Raw genomic sequence first — 15,753 nt, 5'->3', positions numbered from 1 at the left:
GTTGTTCATGTAGATCTCAGCCATTTCTCCATCATTGGGTGATCCTCGTGTCTTTCTTTGAGTCCTGTTTTCCAGGTAGCCTCACTGGTGATGTGAGTAGCAGTCCAGTTATCCTTGTTCTACATCTAGTATCCTCCTATGAGTGAGTACATACCATATTTGTCTTTCTGAGTCTGGGTTACCTCACTCAGGATGATTTTTTTCTAGATCCATCCATTTGTCTGCAAACCTCATGATGTCATTGTTTTTCTCTGCTGAGTAGTATTCCATTGTGTATAAGACTGCTGGCAATGGTCAAGAGACAGCCGGGACTGACCTACTCTGGTGATGGGATGGCCAAACACCCTAATAATTGTGCCAGAAACCCCATCCAAGGACTGAGGAATCTGGATGCAGACATCCACTGCTAGGCCCCGGGTGGAGCGCTGGGAGTCTAATTAGCAAGAAAGAGGAGGGTTTATATGAGCGAGAATTGTTGAAACCAAGGTTGGATAAAGCACAGGGACAAATAGCCAAACGAATGGAAACACATGAACTATGAACCAAAGGCTGAGGGGCCCCCAACTGGATCAGGCCCTCTGAATAGGTGAGACAGTTGATTGGCTTGATCTGTTTGGGAGGCATCTAGGCAGTGGTACCAGGTCCTGGGCTCATTGCATGAGTTAGCTGTTTGAAACCTGGGACTTATGCAGGGACGCTTGGCTCAATCTGGGAGGAGGGAACTGGACCCGCCTGGACTGAGTCTATCAGGTTGATCCCAGTCCTCAGGGGAGGCTTTGCTCTGGAGGAGGTGAGAATGGGCAGTGGGCTGGGGGGAAGGGGAGGGGGGGCAGGAAGGGGGAGAACAAGGGAATCTGTGGCTGTTATGTAGAACTGAATAGTATTGTAAAATAAATAAATAAATAAATAAATAAACTAAAAAAAAAAAAAAGCTATCTTCTCAGGTTTACTGACTAGCTGATTCTTTCAAATAATTGGCCATATTAGTCAGAGCAGGGTTAGAGGAATGCTCTAAGAAACATCGACTCAACAAGGCACATGCTTTTCTTCCCTGTCCTGTAGCCTTAGTTCAGAGTCGGGAGCCACGGGGTCTGGGAGCCAAGTTCCTCGGGTCTTGTTGCATTTTCTTTGCCCAGGAAGGAAAAGTTAAGGTCTGAAGTCCAAAGTTCAGCTTTCATCAGAGATAACTGCAGACTCCAGCCGGAGTTCCAGGTGCGGACAGGCAGGGAGGGCGGAGGAAAAGTCTGAGAACCACACACTCACCTGTGCCCCTGAGCCAGGTCCAAGGCAGTCAAGGAAGCGCAGGTCCGTGTTTTTCTTTCCCTAATGCTGAAGCTGCTCTGTTTCCACTCCCCTCTGCTACAGACCAGACAGTGCTTGAAGCAGTTGTCTTTTTGTTTTGTTTTTTCAAGGAAAAACTATGTTATGTAGCTTTGGCTGCCCTAGAACTCATTATGTAGACCAAGCTGGCCCGGAACTCTAATATCTGCTTGCCTCTGCCTCCCAAGTGCTGGCATTAAATGCAGGTGTGTGTCACCATGCCCAGCTAGGCAGTTATTTTATATATAAAACACATACACACACATACACACACACATAATATGTAATATATATAAAAGCAAGCACTCTGCCACAGAGCTACAACCCTAAGGGCATTTTAAGAAAACGTGTGGGATGTTCTGTGTGGGGTAGTTTGGTTTTCGGTTTTTGATACACGGTCTCACTCTAACTCCCAGATTGGCCTCGAACTCATAGCCATCTTCTGCTTCAGCTTTGCCAGTGCTGGAGTTACAAGTGCGAGCCACCATGCCTGGCTTTAAAGTTGTAATGAGAAAGTGTTTCTATTAGCATACATTAGTCACACAAATGGCTTCTGCTGTGACATTTTCACATGCACACACACACACATACACAGGCACATATGCATACACACACACACACACACACACACATACACACGCGCACACACAAGCACACGCACATGCACACACACACACACATACACATACACATACACGCGCGCGCGCGCACGCACGCACACACACACACACACACACATGCACGCACACATGCACGCACACGATCACTACTCTCTCTTGTCTCCTCCCTCTCCCTCGAATTCCCCTCATCTTCCCAGTGGTTCCCTTCTACTTTCATGGCTTTTTTTTTTGAGGAACCATTTTACAGTTCTCTTTTTCAGGCCTTCATTCCTACGTGTGGACTCCAGTTTCTCTGGAGTCATCTCCCTCTATCTGAAGAACACTCCTGGTGCCGCCTTATAGCATGGCCTGCAGGGAACAAGCTCTCTCGGCTTTTGAAAGGTGGTTTTTTTTTTCTTGGAAGGATTTTGCCACTTGATACAGGATTCAAGACTGATAGTTTGGGTTTTTGTCTTTACAGACATTGTTCAGTGGTTCCTGACTTGTTTCTAAGTAGACGTGAAGTCATGGATGATCTGTGTTCCTCTTTTCTGCCAAGAATCTTTTACCCCTCTGAAACGTTTAAAGCTTTTTTCTTTGCCACCTGCTTTCAGCAGTTTGGTTCTGTATTTCTCTCCCATCTGCAGGGCCGTCGTGTAACTTGGCTCGACACTCAGCAGTTAGTTCTCATCCACGTTGCCTGCTGGCTTTTGTACGTGGGAACTGGGTCATAGGTAACCAGATTACAGAGCTTGTTTGGAGAATCCTCACTCTCATTACGTTTGCTGGACAAACATGCATGCAAATGGTATGGAACATTCCTTCTTAATGTACACGTCTGGAGTCCCACGTCCTTCATGGCAAATTTTCAGATTTCTCTGAGGGTCGTGCTTCTTGAAGCCACCTCGTGGATGGACATGACTGGTGATGTTGCATTCTTGATCACCACCTTGGGGACGGCAGAAGAGCCCTTCTTTTTCCGGCCACTCCTCTTTGCCGGAGCCGTTCTGCAGGGCCCAGCTTGGACAGGCGTGGCATGCTCTTCCCACTTCCTCCTGTTTGTTTCGGGCTCTTTGAGAGTCTTGGATCTGCAAGTTTAGCGCTCTCACCAAATTTGGAAACATTTGGTAGTTTTGGGATCTTCAACAGCCTCGCCTTCCACTTCAGGCGTTTTTCTATTGCAGTCCTTTTGGTTTTTTGAGACAGGTTCTGAATATGTAGCTCAAGCAGGTCTCAAACCCGCCATCCTCCTGCCTCGGCTTCCTGAGTGCTGGAATTGCAGGTGTGCAATGGCACACCTGGCCTCCGTTCTCAGACTCTGATCTGGTTACACATGTGTTCTGCTATGTCCCTGGAGTCAGAGAGGATATGGCTTTCTTGTCTCTACTATGAAGCTATCCGTTACAGTTTTCCCGTGTGCTGATGGGGACTATAGAGTAGATCAGCTATGAACCCTAGCTGGTGAATCATTTTGCTTATTGAATTTTGTGGCTCTAGAAGGCATTCGCTTTTTCACATCTGGTTACTTATGTTTTTGTATGTGAGTGCACAGGCACTCTGGTGTCATGATGCATGTGTGGAGATCGGAGACAACTTGCAGGAGTCGGTCCTCCCCCTCTGCTGGGTGGGTTCCGGGGTCTAATTCAGGTGGTTGAGTTTGGTGGCAGCACTTTCATCTGCTCCAGTTTCCTTTCTTGTTGCTGTGTTGGGACTAGATCTCACTTATGGTGTAGTCCTGGCTGGCCGGGACGCTCTGTGTAGACCAAGCGGATCTCTTCCTTACAATGACCCCTGTCTCTTTTCCTGAGGCTGGAATTATAGGTGTGCACCACCACACCTGGCTTGGTTGTTTTTTAAATATCCTCTACTTTTCTCCTCAAGTGTGAGTGATTTCTTTTACATCTTTGAACACCTCCACCCGGTGTGTTCAAGTCCTTGTCCTCAGTGACGCTGCCTCTGTCATCTGAGTCTGTGTCCATGGTTTTGCTTCTGATTATGGACTACATCTTACTGCTTGTTTTGTTGACCAAAACATCTTATTACAAAGTCTACTTGGTCGAATGTCAGACTTCATGTTAATTTTGAAGAGCATTAGATTGGTTTGTCAGGAGGCAGGTTATGTGCAGATAGAGTTGACTCTTTTGAAGTACGTTCTTAAGGTCTTTAGTAGACTTTACTCTAGAGACAGCCTGGCTGCTAGGACTGACCTTTTGAAGTTTCTCCTGGATGCTCTGTGTGTTCAAAGGGGATTTTCTACTCCAGTTGGGCAAAGTCAAACGTTTCCCAACCCTCTGCAAGCTCCAGGAATAGGATTCCTGGTTCATCGTTCTCCAGTTGCTCCTTGACCAGTCCCACGGACCTTCGTTCTGTGTCTCAGAGGCGTAGGCTGCAGCCATCTCCCATGTCCATCTCAGCACACCAGCCTCCTCTCTAAGACTGCTCTGCCTGTTTGGGCCTCTCTGTGGCCTGCCTGTGTTCCCGGAGCTCTGTGAGACTGCTCTGCTCAACTTATAATCCCTCTCAGGCCCACCTGGGATGTGACAGAAATACACGGCTGTTATCATATCAGAGAGTTTACTAATGTGGAGCTGGGAGTGAGCTGGCTGTACACATGTTCAGTCCACAGCACCTGAGGGTGGGAGAACAATCAGCTAGTATAATTAACTGTAGTACCACACTTGATCTCAGTGCACAGGTGCAGACATTTTCTACAAATTGACAACCATTGTTAATAATTTCAAGTAAGGAAGAATGTGGATTTCCTTAATCTGTTTTTAAGTACTTAGGAAGAGGGCAGGTGTGATGACGCAGTCACTAAGCGCACTGGCTGCTCTTCCAGGGACCTGAGTTTGGTTCCCAGGGCCCCTGTCACAACCACTTGTAATTCCCAGTCCAGGAGATCCAACACCCTCAGGCCACAAATGTGTCCAGAAATAGTGTTTAGAGTACTGAGCAATCCTAGCACAATGGCAAACGTGAAACGAGGCAACCTCTTCAAGGTCAGGAGCAGACACGAATGACAGCGGGCCCTGCTTCTGTTCGGCATTATTTGAAGTGTTCAAGTCACTGCACTATATGGTAATAAACCCAAAAGCAGGAGATGCAAAAGGCGGGACGAAAGTGTCAGTTATTTATCTGCATATCCACAGGAAGCACTTAGTGTGGGACTCCTCATTTTGTTTGTTTGGTTGGTTGATTTTTGAGTCAGGGTTTCTCTGTGTAGCCTTCACTGTCCTGGAACTTACTCTGTAGACCAGGCTGGCCTTGAACTCACGGAGATCCACCTGCCCCTGACTCCCAAGTACAGGGACTAAAGGCGTGCACCATCATGACGCACTGAGACTCTTCATTTTTTTAAATTTGTTGTATGTGCACATGTGCACGCCATGGCACACGTGAGGAGGTCAGAGGACAACTTGCAAGAGTCAGTTCTCTTCCTCCCTGTGGGGTCCAGGGATCGGATTCTTGTCTCCAGACTGGGAGGTGAGCGTCGGTACCTGCTGCGTTATCCCACTGTCTCGAGGCTCTTTAGCCAAGGTAAAAGCGCTTTCTACACAAGCCTGACAACCTGGAGCTCCAGCCCCAGGACCAGCTCCACAAAGTTGCCCTTTGACCTCCGCCTACACACTGCCCCCACCCCAGCTGTGCGTATGCACACATTTACAATAATAACTTTGTTTTAAGTAGACTAGTAGTTGGGTGGTGGTGTTACACACCTTTAATCCCAGCACTTGGGAGGCAGAGGCAGGTGGATCTCTGTGAGTTCAAGGCTAGCCTGGTCTGCAAAGGCGAGTTCCAGGATAGCCAAAGTAAAACAGTGTGACCCTGTCTCTAAAAAAAACCAGGTAGACTAGTGATGTCCAGTGCCAGGGGTTGGAATAGAGAGTTTGTGCTAAAAAGTCTTCTTTGAAGTAATGAAAATGTTCTAGAATCAGATCATATACAACTTTGTGAATGTACTAAAAATGTTCAACAGGCCTGGTAATACATGCCTATAATCCCAGCTCTTAATAACGTGAAGGCAAGAGGGTCAGGAATTTCAGACCCAAAGTGAGTTTAAGGCTAGCTGGGACTTCCTGGGATCCTGCTTTAACAAACTAAATAAATTATGATGATAAACAATAAAGACAAACACCATTGAATTGTGCACTTTAAAGTGGTACATTTTGAACTGGGATGTAAAGCTCCTGACATGTAGAAGGGCCCTGGGTTCCATCCCAACACCACAGAAGAAAAAGAAACCAGACTGACACACTAATCAGAACCCTTTCCAGACTTCCATATGAGTCCAATAAATTGACCTCCTCCCCTGAAGACACATCTGTGGAAATTTCCACTAGCAAAATCCTGGAAATGTTCCTCACACTGCCTCTGGCCACGAGCCAGATGTCTTCCTTCAGTGGTTATGCCAACATGGCTCATAGAGCAACAGTAACAGAAAAGCCGTCGCTGCATCATCTCTCGTGATAGCCAAGGGAAGAAAAGAGATCCTCTCGCTTCGTTCCCGTACTCTCTTCAGTTCAGTAGCTGGGATGTCCAGGGTCACAAAGTCACATCCCTGTGAATAAATACTGTAGCCTGTTGCTATACTTACAGTTAAAGGACATGCTAAATATACTCTAGATGTTAACAGAAGATACAACTTTTTTATCCCAAAAAAGTATAAAAATAGGTAGATCTGACATGCTCTGCATGGCTCTTGGCATACAGTAAGTGCTCAGTACGTGTTAACTGTTGCACTGGCTGAATTCAAAGGCACTCCATTACTTCCTGAGACAACTTCTTGGTTTTCCTAAGTCTCTGTTGCTTTATGTCATGCCCTCCAGTGCCCCACAGAGTTGTCAGGAGCCATGAAATCTGACAAACTGACTCAGGCTGAGGCACAGAAGGCTAATGAGTCTGGTGTGGGGCCACCTCCCTTTTCCAATGGTGTTTAGCAAATCGTTCTCGAGCTCTATTACATATAAGCTACCAGTACTTATGCCCCTGTAGGCATAAGAATACACCGTCTTCTGCTGGTAAAAATGACCCTATTGCCTCCCCAGCTGGATGGAGGAGGACCTGCCCGCACTCAAGCAATGCTGTCTCCTCAGGAGCATGGCAAAGAGGGCCAGCCAGAGGACTGGACTTCTGACTGGGACTCAGACACAGGGACCAGTGAAAGACCAGGTCTTATGCTTCAACAGCCCAAATACCCACCCTCACTGTCATTCCTAGACCCCATCCAGATCCTCCTCTCTGGGCCCACACTGCCAGCAACATTCTAACAGAGAGGCCAGGACGGGAAGACCTAGGGTACCAGACACACCTGGGATGTCCTCATCACTTCCCAGAGCCAAAACACCCTTGTGGGAAAAAAAAAAAAAAAAAAAAAAGGAAAGAAAAGAAAGTTAGCAGTGTGAAGAAGCATTGAGAAACACACACACACACACACACACACACGCACGCACGCACGCACGCACACACACACCATCACACACACACACATCACACCAAACCGGCACACCACTGCATCTCCGCATTCAGCTGAAGGGGATGCTAAAGGAGATGGATGAGCCACAGAGAAGGTCTGCAAGGTTGTCTGTAAACCTGCTCCTCCAAAGCCAGAGCCCAAGCCTAAAACGGCCCCTGCAAAGAAGGGAGAGAAGGTCCCAAGGGAAGAAGGGGAAGGCCGGTGCTGGTAAGGATGCGAATAATCCTGCAGAAAATGGAGACGCCAAAACAGACCAGGCACAGAAAGCTGACGGTGCTGGAGATGCCAACTGAAGTGTGTGCATCTTTGATAACCGTGTACTTCTGGTGAGTGCACAGTTTGATATGCTATTTTTATCAAGTTTTATAAAAATGCAGAATTTTGTTTTAATTTTTTAACAGCTATGCTGTTAGCACACAGAACACTCCCTTGTTGGGGGAGGGGTGAAGGAATGCGTGTCACTAACACAATGGCTCCCAAGCTGGATTGAGGACAGAGAACACCTTTCCCTGATAATTTTCAAAGACTCCCCTTGGCTCCCAGGAGAGACATCCTGGTATTGACATATGTGGCCACCATGACACAAAATGCCTTGTGGTGTGGGAAAACTCTAAGTGCAATTTTATATCCTCCTCCCCTGTATCTTCAACATAGACTTAACTCCCAGAGACCTGTTGGAACCTGACCCCCAAAATGGTTTTGCCAGTCTACTGGGCAATCTGGACTTCTCAGTGATGACATTGAGCGTTCTCAAAAGAGGCAGTGGTTCCTTTTAAAAAGATGTGGATCTTCAGTTTGATAATTCACTCTAAGCTCTTTTCCCTGTCCAAGGCATTGAATGAAAACTTTGTCGGGATTTACAGTGGCTTTCTGATTTTGGCAGTCTATTCAAGAAGGGAACTTGGAAATTCTTGTATACCATTAATGATTGTCTGCCTATGTCCTGCCTGAAATAGCATGATTGTTTATGGACAGTATTTTTAATGAAGCTGGATACAGTTTGGCTTGGAGAAAAAAAGAAAAGAAAAACAGAGAAGTAAATCTATAAATAATCAAGGCTTGGGCTGGCAAAATTGTTGAGTGGGTAAAGGTGCTTGCTACCAAGCCTGATGGCCTGAGTTCAATCCCTGGGACCCACACGGTGGAAGGGAAAGAATCGACTCCCCCATGTGTTTCTGGTGTGTACACACAAAAGAAACAAATAAATGTAAGTTTAAATAGTGAAAACCAGTCACTAACGCTCGTTCCCAAGCCCTTGGAATTCTCCTGCTCTGACCTCTTGGTGTGTGTGGAAACCAGACACAGGTGTGGGCCATGTTGCTCTACCCCTGCTGCTAAGAGATATGGGGACAGCTACATCTCAGCCAAACACTAGGCAAAAAGAAAACAAAATCTGGCTTAATCCCGCAATCCTGAGAAAGTGTGTTGTATTATCTCTATCTTACTGATAAGAAAACTGAGCTCCACCATAGCCAAGGTCACTAGCTGTTCAGAGATTTAGCTAAAGCTGGATCTGAAAGACACTGAGGTCATCCTGATGCTCTCCTCAGGACACACAACCCACCTTGAGCTGTACCAAGTATCCTTCCATGGCTCAGATGGGCCATACTTCAAAAGGGGTAGCCCCATTTTCTTTGCACAGTGTCCACGCCTTCTTCTTTAGAGACCCTTCTGGTACAATAGGTCCCAGCTAAATACAGCCTCATTCTTTTTATTTTATTTTATTTTATTTATTTTATTTTACAATACCATTCAGTTCTACATATCAGCCACGGGTTCCCCTATTCTTCCCCCTCCCACCCCCTCCTCTCCCCTTATCCCCAGCCCATCCCCCATTCTCACCTCCTCCAGGGCAAAGCCTTCCCCAAGGACTGCGATCAACCTGATAGACTCAGTCCAGGCAGGTCCAGTCTCCTCCTCCCAGACTGAGCCAAGTGTCCCTGCATAAGCTCCAGGTTTCAAACAGCCAACTCATGCAATGAGCACAGGACTTGGTCCCACTGCCTAGTTGCCTCCCAAAGTGATCAAGCCAATCAACTGTCTCACCTATTCAGAGGGCCTGATCCAGCTGGGGGCCCCTCAGCCTTTGGTTCATAGTTCATGTGTTTCCATTCATTTGTACAGCCTCATTCTTTCTCCCAGACGACACTGGCCCCAATGTCAGCTTCCTTCTCTCTTCCACAAAGTACAAGCTGCGGTCACCAGGTAAGGGTTCAGGGTCAGGTCACTGTTCTTACCATCAGAGCCTAGACCTGGGAGCAGGTGTGTGACGCCTTCTCTGTCCCCAAGCTTAACTCAGAAGTCTGATGGAGTCAGCAGCCAAGAATGTGGCTGAATAAATGAATAAGCCCATAAATATCTTCATATCTCACACATGTTAGTTCACACTATTAATTTTCAGAAATATAGTCTCATAATTTAAAAAATTTAGAGCACTCATTGATTACATAGACACTTAACTTTTTACTGTAACGACATGCATATCATAACATTTTCTGTTTTAAATGTGTAATTCATAAAATTTGATAACATTAAGTATATTTGCACTGTCATACAATGACCAGCACCACCCATCTCCATCCCTTTTCCATTCCCGCATGGTAAAACTGTCCCCACTGACACCAACTCCCTCCCCCCCTGCCTAGCCCTTCCTCCTCTCTGTGAGTCTGACTGCTCTAAGCGCTTCATCTGAGCAGAATCATGTCACACTTCCTTCTGCATCTGGTTGATTTCACACAGCATATGTTCTGGAAAGCCAACACTGTTGGAGTCGCATCGTGTCAAAAGTCACATCTCTCTTTAAAGACATTCGCTGAGGGGCTCAAGAGATGACTCCGTGGGCAAAGTGCGTGCTATGTGAGTTTGACAACCTGAGTTCATCCCCGGCATCTACATGAAAAGCCAGACATGGAGGCCCATGCCTGGAATTCTAGCACTAGGGAGACAGAGACAGGGGATCTATGGAGCTCCCTGGACGGCCAGTCTAGTCAGTCAGTGAACTCCAGGTTCACTGAGAAACCGTGCCTCATGAAACAAGGTGGAGAACAATTGAGGAAATACCTGACATTGACCTCTGGCCTCCATTCACATGAGCACTTGTGAACACAGGCATACACTACACATACACGAGTGTGTGTGTCTGTGTGTTTTGTATATATACATATATACACCACACACATATATACCATAAACACACACATACACACCACATATATAAACAATACACATATACCACACATATACACCATATACATACACATATAAGTATATACACCATAGTCAGAAGTTTCTCTGGTCCTGCCTGGCCCTGCAGTTGGGAAAAATCTCTCCCATTCATGTCCTACAGCCGCTTGGTCCCAAGTAAACACACAGGGGCTTATATTGTTTACAAACCGTATGGCCTACAGGTCAGGCTTCTTGTTAGCTAGCTCTTATAACTTAACTCAACTCATTTCTATTAATCTATGTGTTGCCACGTGGCTGTGGCATTATCGGTCTGCTGGCATCTTCTTGCTCCTTGGGTAGAGGGCTGGCGTCTCCTCTCACCCTCCTTTCTTCTCCCATCTCTTCAGTTTGAATGTCCCACCTAACCTTATTCTGCCTCACCATTGGCCAAACAGCTTTATTTATCAACCAATCAGAGCAACACATATTCACAGCGTACAGAAAGATATCCCACAGCAATACACCATATATATGTATATATATACACATATTACAAGTATATACACCATATACACACATACCACAACACACAAACATATACAAATACACCACATATATACATACACTGTACACATAAAATAAATAAATAAAATGTAATAAAAAATAGAAATAAAGTATCAATGAACCCATGCTGCAGGCAGGGTCTTGTACCACTGATTCCATGGATGAAAAGGTAAATGACAATCTAAGATCTAAGTGTCAGCCATCTCATTTCCTTCCCAAAGGAAATGGAGGAGAGGCAGTCACTGTGCCGGCCTTCTGGTCCTGGTCTCCACCCTTGGGAGGGGTTTTCTGCAGACTATAGACCACTGTAGATCTGTTCTCCAGGTGCACCTGATGGTTCTAGAGGACAATTACAAAGTGGCAAAGACTAATGGGAGGAACTGCAAACACATCAAGGCAATGAGCAAACAAGGGACAGATGGAGTGTGTCATCCCTCCTCGGGCCAGAACGGGTCCACGTACTGGGTCTCTGGACTCTTGGCAGTTCTAAAAGGAAGCAAGACTGCACCACATAGAGTCGGCCCTTCCACACCCATCACTACCTGCTAGGTACTCTCACACCAGAGAGACCTTGGGAAGAATGAAAATCAGAATTTCGGGGGGGGGATAAGAAACAGAGCAGGAAGGCAGCATTCACTGACCTCCCCCAGGAAGCCAGTGCTACACCATTTGCCTCTAACTCCGGTATCTCACCCAACAATCTCAAGGATCGAGCACAAGAGACATCATGGCCTCTTATTTGTAGTAAAGAAACTGAGGCTCAGGTGAGTTAACCAGCTACCCAGGGCCATACTGCTAATTCATGTTGGAACTGGCAAACAAATTCAGGCTCAACAACCTCAAGGCTCTTTTCTTTCCCCATGATGCCTCACATCCCATGGTGGGAGTGACTCCCCCGCATCCTAGCCCCCTGCATTGCCTAGACCCCAGACGTGTCTTAGAGAGGTGCACCACAGAGGGCCTGGTGAACAGCACAAGGAAAACACTCTGCCCTCTACCTACAAAAACTGTGGAGAAGGCCCTCGGAAAGCAAGTCCTCTCCGAGACCTTAAGTGCAGAAGGAACAAATGCCTGTGGCATTGACAGCTTGAACATGGGCAGAGCTTTGGATTGAACTGAAGAATGCTCAGGCAGTTTTGCTAATTAATGATAGCTGAGTCATAGGAAAGAAGAAAAGTTGGCTCCGAGCTGATGCTGAGAGAAGGGTGCCTCCTTGGAGTGCCTGAGTAGGCGGCCTGCAGCCTCCACTCTCTCCTCCAGCCCGGATGCCACCCCTCCTGGTACTTTCTCAGAGATAGAGCTGTACAGAAGCAGGGCCTAGCTCATCTGGTTCAGGTGAGCTCAGTTTAGTCAAATGATCGGTGCGGATGGGATGGGGTAGAGTAGACAATGGCTGATCCTTTAAGACAGCTCCAGTTCAGTTTGGGGGCGACAGCCCTTGGGCGTTGGCCAGGAAAAGCTCTCTGCATCAATGATCTTGATATTTCACTTCCGCAAATATCTTCCTTTGGAGTTCTCTCCTCTTGGTAGGGGATGCAGAATCAGCTGGACTGTGGTAAAGTGTCAGAGCAGAGTCAAATGGACCTTGAACTTCTTGTTAATGTGCCCAGTAAAAGAACTTCTAAAGGCCTTTACTGGTACACTCCATAGGTACAGAGTGATCAGACAGGCAGGGAGGCCTGTCCCAGGTTGTACAGCTACTGAAAACCTTCTTATACTGAGCTGATTTTTTTCCCTGTAGCTCCGTCCTGTTCCCCATGGGTCACTGGAACAAATGTGCTCCGGTTGGGGGCAGTCTCGAAAGTCCACCACCAGCTTCTCTCCTGAGAATCCCAGTTCTCTCCGTTGTTCTTGGGGACCCTCCTGGCAGCCTCTCCAACAGGCTCAGTCCAAAGGCTCTAGAACACCTCTGCCTATTGTCACAAATGATAAGCAGAAGAAGCAGAACCCTGGTTATTTGTTTATACTGACAGAACCCACTAACCTATGAAAAACAAAAGACTCTGAACTGGAGGCACAAGAGACCCCAGGGGAAGCAGCAGACACATTAACTCTGCACTTCCAAAATCGAGAAGCATTCCCTCAAACGTGTTCATGCGCAGGAGTGGCCAGTGCTGCTAGGCCCCTTGTGGAACTAAGGAACAGAGGGTTCTAAGCTGCAGGACCAGCCCTCATAGGAGCCTTGAAGAAGTCTGAAGACCATGAAGCATTCAGGGCCCACACTCCAGTGCTCTGCCATCAAAGTCCCCTGGCTCCTCTCTCATGGCTCTGCCTCTTCTCATCCACCTCTTTGCTTCTCTCCCCTGACAAGCCTGTGGTTGATTCACTACATTTTCCAGTCTGCAACCCCAGGGCAGCAGAGCCAGGCCTCACAGAGGCCATTTAGATGCTGCTGTTCTGGCAACAAGCCAAAGAGGCTCGCTGGCCAGATGCTGGAGACATCAGAGTTTACCTGGGAAGCTCCTCCAGCCTGTGACATGAAGGACACCCAGGCCCCCGAAAGGTGCACTGAGAAGGTGCTCATTTCAGTGGATAGAGAGAGTGAGAGAACCCGGACATCTCGGCCGTCATGTTCTCACACAGCATCAGCTTGACTCTGATATTGAGATGGAGAAAGGGATCGTTCACAGCACCCAACAGACCCCAATCCCAAACATCACCTCACTGCCTGTTAATCTGCAGCTTCCCTCACCCTTCTGGTAATTCTAATCTCTTCTAATAGAATTAAAATGCTACTTCAGGAATAAATTTAGTAAAAGATGTATGTTGCAATCTTCTGTGTGAAGACTACAAAGCACTGTTGAGAGAAATACAGACGAGCTAAATACACGCTCGTGGGCTGGGAAACTCAGTATTAGTAGGATGTCAATCCTCTGAAATTCATCTGCAGGCTCAGCATAATCCCAATTGAAATTCCAGCAGCTGTTTTGTTTGGGAATTGGTAAGTCAATTAAGTGGGATTTTAAAAAGAGATGCAGAATAGCCAAAATGTTGCTAATAAAGAACAAAATTAGAGCAATTACACTAGATGATTCTAAAACTTACTATAAACAGCAGTTTCTAAGATGGTGGGTATTGCATTAGGATACACAAATGAGATCAATGTAGACTTGCATATACAGTGACAGTTTGGTTTTTCTGCAAAGGCAATAAAAAACAAAAGTCTTTTCAACAAATTGTCCACCTCTAAGAGGAAAAAATGAACTTCAACTCCTTATATCATGGCACTAAGTTCAGCTGAAATAGAGGCCTGGAGGGATGGCTCAGCATTTCAGAGCACTTGGGGCTCTTCCAGAGGACCCAGGTTCAGGTCTCAGCACCCCTGGAAGCTCATAATTCCTGTAACTCCAGGGGAGCCAAGACCCTCTTCTAGCCTCTGTGGGTGCATGCACAAATGTGGCATACATTCATACAGACACATGTATGCACATAAGTAAATATAAAATAAAAAGTTTTTAATTGCCAGGCAGTGGTGGTGCATGCCTTTAATCCCAGCACTTGGGAGGCAGAAGCAGGCAGATGTCTGTGAGTTCGAGGTCAGCCTGGTCTACAGAGTGAGTTCCAGGACAGGCACCAAAACTACACAGAGAAACCCTGTCTCAAAAAACAAAAAAACAAACAAAAAATTAATAAATCCTTTTTTTAAAAAAAAAGTTTTTAATTAACAGGGCATTTGAGATGACTTAGCAGTTAAGGGGACTGTCTGTTCTCCCAGAGAACCTGGGTTCAGTTTCTAGAACCCACATGGCAGCTCACAAACATCTGGAACTCCTGGTCCAGGGGATTCAGCACCCTTTTCTAACCTCCCCGGGCACCAGGCTTGCAGAAGTTACTCCTCCACACATGCAAGGAAAACATTCATACTCATTAAACAAATCTAAAGACAAAACTCTAAGTTGAAGAAATTCTAGACCTAAAGGAAAAGCCAAATTCATATCACATCTAAGACAAAAGCATATAGCAATATCTTCATGGACTTTATGGGCAAACACAAAAAACATTAGACATGAAAAATACTGCCGTTGCCAGGCGTGGTGGCTCACACCTTTAATCTCTGCACTTGGGAGGCAGAGTAAGAAGGTCTGTGAGTTCGAGGCCAGCCTGTTCTACATAGCAAGTTCCAGGACAGCCAGGGCTGCATAATGAGACCTTATCTAAAATAATGTAATAATAATTTTTTAAATTTTTATTTTATTTCATGTGCACTGGTGTTTTGCCTGCATGTATTTCTGTGTGAGGGTATCAGATTCCCTATTACTGTAGTTGCAGACAGTTGTGAGCTGTCATGTGGGTGCTGGGAACTGAACCTGGGTCCTCTGGAAGAGCAGCCAGTGCTTTTAACCACTGAGCCATCTCTCCTGCCCTATAATAATAAAATTTTAAAAATAACCATAATGCTTAGTTTTTTTCTGGCTGATGTGTTTAAAAAATAAAAAACTCAACAGGCAGTGGTGCACACCTTAAATCCCAGCACTTGGGAGGCAGAGGTGGGCAGACCTCTGTGAGTTCAAAGCCACCCTGGTCTACAGAGTTCCAGGACAGCCAGGGTTACACAGAGAAACCCTGTCTCAAAAAACCAAAGATAGATAGATAGATAGATAGATAGATAGATAGATAGATAGATAGATAGAC

At 46.2% G+C, this 15,753-nt stretch overlaps 1 pseudogene; it reads left to right on the top strand.

The window, feature by feature from the left end:
- The first annotated feature begins 7,402 nt into the window (after positions 1-7,402).
- On the top strand, positions 7,403-7,991 carry LOC143274446 (non-histone chromosomal protein HMG-17 pseudogene; annotated as a pseudogene).
- Positions 7,992-15,753: the final 7,762 nt, after the last annotated feature.

This window comes from Peromyscus maniculatus, chromosome 8 (genome assembly GCF_049852395.1).
Source record: "Peromyscus maniculatus bairdii isolate BWxNUB_F1_BW_parent chromosome 8, HU_Pman_BW_mat_3.1, whole genome shotgun sequence".
In the NCBI taxonomy this organism is placed as follows: Eukaryota; Metazoa; Chordata; class Mammalia; order Rodentia; family Cricetidae; genus Peromyscus; species Peromyscus maniculatus.
Note: the sequence above shows the minus strand (reverse complement) of the source record. Positions and strands in the feature narration are given on the sequence as shown.